At 40.2% G+C, this 7,167-nt stretch overlaps 1 long non-coding RNA gene across 1 annotated transcript; it reads left to right on the plus strand.

The window, feature by feature from the left end:
- Positions 1 to 4,605: 4,605 nt before the first annotated feature.
- On the plus strand, positions 4,606 to 6,792 carry LOC121771119. Its single transcript, XR_006043937.1, has 3 exons — positions 4,606 to 4,888; positions 5,607 to 5,695; positions 6,549 to 6,792. It is a non-coding gene; the product is annotated as an uncharacterized LOC121771119 (long non-coding RNA).
- Positions 6,793 to 7,167: the final 375 nt, after the last annotated feature.

Below are 7,167 nucleotides of genomic sequence, written 5' to 3' on the forward strand. Positions count from 1 at the left end.
ACCTAGTTGGATGAAGGTGCTGAGAGACGTTGTCTCGGAAGAGGAGCTCAACAGACCTCTACCTCAGATGCAGGATCCATTCTTTTTGGATAAAGCGCCATTGGAAAAAAATGAAACAAGTGGTGTACTGCCCGGGAGAGATCCTCCTAAGGAAACTGAATCCACGAAGGAAACTCCAACCCAGAATGTGCCCAAGAAAGATTCTGGAAAGGCTGTTGAAGAACCCGCAGAAGAGGAGAAAGGAAAGAAACCGTTCCCTTACCGTTTCGTGACCAAAAGAAAGAAAGAGAACCCAGTGGATTACATGTCGATTTTCGGGAAGCTGTATGTTAGCATACCATTCCTCCAGGCCGTGAAGCCACCCCCACTTGGGAAATTCATTAAAGAGTTCATAGCCGGGAAAGCCCAGGAGAAGGGAAAGATCATGGTGGAAGGGATAGCATCAGCAATTGTGCAGGAAAAGCTACCACCCAAGAGAGCCGATCCCGGTATGTTTACTTTGCCTATAACTATAGGAGATGTAAAAGTCGAGCATGCAATGTGTGACCTGGGAGCTTCTATTAATGTTATGCCCTTATCAATCTATAATCGGCTGAAGGGAGTAACGTTGTCAAACACTAGGGTGTTGATCCAACTGGCTGATATATCATGCATAAGTCCTGAGGGTGTATTAGAAAATGTGCTGGTGAGAGTACATGATTTTACTTATCCTGCTGACTTTTACCTGATCAAGATGAGTGAGTCTGAAGCTAGGGAGTCTAGTGGTATTTTGCTAGGGAGACCGTTTTTGCGAACAGCCAAGAAAATCATGGACATGGCTGAAGGGACAATTTGCATTGATTTTCATGGAGAGAAGTTTACCTTTGATATCAATGAGGCCATGAAAAAGCCTATCGATTCTGAAAATCTATGCTATGTTGATGTAATTGACCCCCTAGTCCAAGATTTTCTTGAGACCGAATTATTGCAGGAAAAGCTACAAGCATTGGATGTGTATGGACAGGCTGATGTAGAAGCGGCTGCATGGTGTGATCTAATCAGTAGTCAAGGGTTAACTGACGAAGAGATAGAAGGAGCAATTAAGGACTTCTGCCAGAAATCGGAATTTATTTGAGCCGCAGGGGCTCAGCTACCAGTCAGTACAGATGAAGTTTCAGATGAAGAGTTGGAAAAGGAGGGGGATGCTGCAAGAAGCACTCTGCCGGCTGACTTACTTCCCCCACAAGTTGAATTGAAGAAGTTGCTGGCAAATCTGAAGTATGCCTTCCTAGGGGAGGAAAACTCATACCCGGTGATCATTAGCAGCAGCCTGACGAAAGAAAAAGAAGCACGGCTACTGACCGTCTTAGGCAAGAACAAAAGAGCAATTGGATGGAGCATTACAGATTTAGTGGGAATAAGCCCCGACGTCTGCATGCATCATATTAGGCTAGAAGAGGGGGCGAAAGCACATCGTGACTCGCAGAGGAAGGTGAATCCCAACATGGGGGAGGAAATATTGAAGGAAATCTTAAAGTTGCTGTCATTGGGGATTATCTACTCTGTGCCCGATAGCGAGTGGGTCAGCCCTGTACACATGGTTCCCAAGAAGTCCGGGATTCAGGTGGTTCAAAATGAGAAGAATGAGCTGATACCGACAAGGCTAGTCACTGGTTGGCGGATGTGCATAGACTACCGCAAGCTGAACGCTGCAACCAGGAAAGACCACTTCCCCCTACCGTTCATCGATCAGATGTTAGAGCGACTGGCTGGGAAGAAGTACTTTTATTTTTTGGATGGGTACAACGGGTATTTTCAGATCTACGTGGATCCTGAAGACCAGGATAAAACTACCTTCACCTGCCCATTTGGAACATATGCATACAGACGCATGCCGTTCGGTCTTTGCAACGCTCCGGGAACATTTCAGCGATGCATGATGAGCATATTCTCCGATCTAATTGAGGAGTGCATAGAGATATTCATGGATGACTTCATAGTCTACGGGGACTCTTTCGACTCATTCCTTCATCATTTGGATATAGTCTTGGAGAGGTGTCAAGTGAAAAGCCTTGTCTTGAATTTTGAGAAGTGTCATTTCATGGTCACAGAGGGTATCGTCCTGGGGCACGTGGTGTCAGAGAGAGGTATCCAGATGGATCAAGCCAAAGTGGACGTCACTACCAAACTGCCATTCCCTACTGACAAGAAGGAAATAAGGGGTTTTCTAGGGCATGCAGGATTTTATCGACGATTTATAAAAGACTTCGCCAAAATCGCCCAGCCCCTTACCAGACTTCTTCAAAACGAAGTGGAATTCAATTTTGATGAACAGTGCAAGACTGCTTTCAACCTCCTCAAAGAGAAACTGGTATCTGCACCAATTATTCGGTCTCCTGACTGGGATCATCCGTTCGAAGTGATGTGTGATGCCAGCGATTACGCGGTGGGAGTTGTTCTGGGTTAGAAGATCGACGGGAAAAGGTATGTAATTTTCTATGCGTCTAAAACTTTGAATCAAGCTCAAAGGAATTATGATACCACTGAGAAGGAGATGCTGGCCGTGGTTTATTCATTAGAGAAGTTTCGACAGTACTTGTTGGGATCCAAGGTCATCGTTTATACTGACCATGCGGCCATTAAGTACCTGATTACCAAGAAAGAATCCAAACCCCGCTTGATCCGATGGGTACTCCTGTTACAAGAGTTCGATTGGGAGGTAGAAGACAAGAAAGGGGTCGAAAACAAAGTTGCGGATCATTTGAGCAGGATAGTGCAAGATGGGAGCAGCGAGGAAGTACGAGATAAATTCCCTGAGGAACACTTGTGTGAAGTGATTTTCGCTGCCAGAAAAATTGACTGGGAAGAAGTGATGAAGCCTACTGACTAGGATGTGACAGAGAAAGCAAAGGAACAAGTAGGGCAGGAGCCATGGTATGCGGACCTAGCCAACTACTTAGTTTCAGGAGAGCTTCCAGAAGTACCGAGCATCACCAAGGCTCAAAGAATGAAGATCAAGAGTGAGGCAAAATATTACTTTTGGGACGACCCGTATCTCTGGAGGGTAGGGGCAGATCAAGTGATAAGAAGGTGCATTCCTGACTGGGAGCAGAGAGATGTATTGACGCATTGCCATTCTTTGGCATGTGGAGGACACTTCGGTTCCAAGAAGACAACAAGAAAGATTCTGGATAACGGATTTTATTGGCCAACCCTCAACAAAGATGCCTACGAATTCTGTATAGGTTGTGAGCATTGTCAACTGACCGGTGGAATATCAGCACGAGATGAAATGCCACAAGTCCCGATCATTGTTTGTGAGTTGTTCGACATATGGGGGATGGATTTTATGGGGCCTTTTCCCTCGTCGTATGGGAACTTGTATATCTTAGTTGCAGTTGACTACATCTCCAAGTGGGTAGAAGCCAAGGCCACGAGCACGTGTGAAGCAAGAGAGGTTGCCAAGTTCCTCAAAAGTAACATTTTCAGTCGGTTCGGAGTACCAAGGGCCATAATATCCGATCAAGGCACCCACTTCTGTAACCGCACCATCGAAGCCTTGATGAAGAAGTACGGTGTGCAACACAGATTATCCAGCCCCTACCACCCGCAAGAAAACGGCCAAGCAGAGATCTCTAACCGAGAAATAATGAAGATTCTAGAAAAAACCGTCAATCCTTCTAGGAAGGACTGAAGTATGAGGTTAGAGGATTCTCTATGGGCATATCGGACAATCTACATGTAACATCCCAAATTTTTGTGACTCTTCTTATATGTTATTCGAATTTTGGATTCTTGGAATTATGAAACTTTCGTTTCTATGTGATTAAGTGTTTTGCGTGAAATAAATTTTCGTGGTTAATGTGGAATGATGAGCTTGATGTTTTATATTTTCCAATGTGGGGAAATAATTAATAAGATCATGCATTTATTTTTTCGAGCCAATTCATTGGAATTTTCGGCCCTTCCTAATTATTGAAATAGTATTTCATTTCTTGGATTTAATTAATTGTCTTGGGATACTTATCCAAATTAAATCCAAACCAAATGACCCTAAATGGTACTACATGGAATTCGAACTCCATTTTTATTTTCCTTGGGAGTTTTCGAAAATCTCCTATAGGAGAAAGAATTATTTTCATTTGATTTAATTGGTGCTTTATTGACTCTCTTCCTTTGAATTTAATCCAATTAAATCATGTTATAATTTATTTCTTCACCTAAAATAAATAGAGAGTTGGGACATTCCTTGGTTAGCAATTTTCGGCCCCTCCACTAAAATTTGGAGGATATTTTATTTGTTTCCTAATTTGTGGAATCCCTTTTTATTCAAATAAATTCCTATGTCTAATTAATTGGGGATGTGAATATTTTTTTCTCCTACTTTTCTCCCATATCACACGCCCCCTGTAATATCCCAACCTTAGAAGAATTAGAGATTAGAATTTATAGTTTAGTTAGTGGCTTTATATGTATATGTTTTTGTTAGGAATAGAAGAGATAAATATAGGATTTTTGGAAAATTAAGAAAAAGAATGAAATAAAGAAAAAGAAGAAAGAAAAAGAATAGGAAGATGATGAGTAAGTTGGTGAAAATTACATGTCTTATGGATAGAAATTAGGGAGAAAAATATAGAATTAAAAACAAAAAATTGATCCTCATCCTTCTCCTCTTTCTTTTGCTCTCTCCCTCCACGCATGCTCCCTCCTTTACTGCAAAGATTTTCATCAGCCGCTCTCCCCCTCCGTTCAGCTGCACACCTCAGCCCGAAATCGCCGGCGAAGTTGTCGGGACGCCGAAAGCGCACATAGCTTACCCAAGTCTCCAATTCCCATTAGTTTATCTCCACATCAGAAACTGAAATTCAAACCCACATCAAACCAATATCCAAAATGGGTGCAATGGGAGGTTAGATTATCCCATGAACTCTTTAATCTTGTTTTTATAGGTAGTATCATGTTATTTTGATGTGATTCCTTTTTGTTTGGTTAAAAAAATTAGGGTTCTTGATTTGGGGATTTCAATTGTTGGATATGAATCATAATTGGACTAAAAGCATATAATTCTTGGTGTTGAACATAAGGTGTTTGGAGAAATTACCCAATGACACACAAATAGGAAATAGCTTGTATGTGGGCTGTTCTGATGCTGCTGTACTGATCAGTTTCGGCCACTTTAACATGATAGAATTTATGTTCTAAAAATTTTAACGCACACTATAAGGTCTTGGTAAGATGTCTGCAAAATTTCAGATCGTTTCGTCAACGGTTGCTATTTTTAAAAATTCATGCTAAACCGTCGCCAGAATCTGTCACAAACTGGCAGGCTGTAGTAAAACGTTCATAACTCCCTAATCCCTTGGAATTTTGAGAAAAACCTTTTTTGTAATTAAAATAGACACCTAGAGGTTTATTTTGGTGTAGGGCTCGACCCCTAGTTATCTCCGAGCTAAGTCAGTTTATTATATGAAGTTGATATAATGCAGTCAATACTTTCTAAAGATTTAAAAGTTGAGAATAGAGGTTTTTATGCTAAAAGGAAGATAGATAGATGTGATATGTTGGCTTCCATATTTGTGCTTTAAGTGTTTATTTATAATTGCATATGTGCTTGTTTGAAAAATTAGGTGAACCGAGTGCAAGCACAAGCGATAAGGGAAAAGGGCACCTCCATGGTTGACTAGCAAGTAATAGCGGTTTTTTTTTACGTGTACAGGTAGTGTACGCGTGTTCTAGAATTTAATTCCTTTAACTTCGATAAATATTACTACTTGTTTGTGATTCGCATGCTTATGCCATAGAACTTAAAAATGATTGTGTGGATTTTGTATACTTCAAGGTGATGTGATAGAAACGGTGATATTGAAATTGTGTTGAATAAGGTGAAAGTTGATATGAGATAGTTGCGTTGTGCCCCATTGCTTAAGTGAACCATAGGGTATAGTTGGCATGCCATAGGACAGCAATACTGCACACATGTTGATCACTCGTCTTCTGGATAACCGAAGCGATGGTCTATATGATATATCGATTGTTGAAAAGTACCCTATACGGGTAATATATGACAGTTGCCTTGCATAGGCCGTATGGAAGATTACAGTGTCCGGTACAGACTTACATGATAGATGCCCTCATAGGGCTACCGATAGTGTCCGTGTACCCGTGTCCATCACTAAGCATAACTTGGGGGCGGAATGTGATTTGCTATTTTTGAAATAATATGGTTGTGCTTTGAACTCTTTAAATAGTTATGTTTTCCTCAGGTAAAGTTATGTGTATTGTGTTATATAGTTCTGATTAATATGATTGTGATGTTGTACTGTTTGTAAACGATATAGGTGATTCCTTTAAATGATTCAAATTGTTATGAATGCTTATACCCGGTGACATTATTTTAAATTTGTATATTGATGCCGACGTAAATTGAATATGTGTTGTACGACATTCCAGGTAATAAAGTGTTTACTTGTGATAGTGATATAGATTGAAGTTTTAGAGGTTTTATTCTGAAATGCGATTACACTACGAGCTTTTCGAAGCTCACCCACCTTTTATTCTCCCTCTTGCAGAGTATAGAAGCGAGTGAACTCGCTAGTTGGCAGCAGCACGTGTCAAGTCACCACCTCCCTTTTTGCTGGTACAGTCGGAGTTTACACGTGGCATGCTTAGGTTTCTTTTGTTTGTAATTAGTTAACTTACAAATGTAAGGTTATAACCTTCTTTTTGCTAATGGAGTAGTATATATATATATATCGAAACAGGTTAATGTTATTTTGTCATGTTTAGTAGTAAAGAGTTGTGTTAACAGGTTTAGTTTTTTTTTTATGACAGTATTGTATGTTGTGGGTGTTTGCAGAGTGGTTGGAAAAAAAAATAGGCAGGTCTTGTTTATCGATCGTACCGAAAGGTAACGTCACTTATTGGGTTAAAACTAACCGAGTAAGGGGTGTTACACCCCCTATGCAATATTTTCCTTGTGGGAATTTAATTAATTGTTGTCTATTTTATGGGAGCTTTTTTCCTATAAATAAATTGCCTAATTTAAATCCTATTCTTTTAATTGGGGATTTAAATAATTTCCTTGTGCAAATTCCTTATGGAAATTTTTGGCCCCCACCATTATTTTCATACTTGGAGATTTAATTTATTTTGTTCCCTTGTTTATGAAATATTCACTTTTATTTCCTA

Source organism: Salvia splendens, chromosome 16, assembly GCF_004379255.2.
Source record: "Salvia splendens isolate huo1 chromosome 16, SspV2, whole genome shotgun sequence".
NCBI classification, from domain to species: domain Eukaryota; kingdom Viridiplantae; phylum Streptophyta; class Magnoliopsida; order Lamiales; family Lamiaceae; genus Salvia; species Salvia splendens.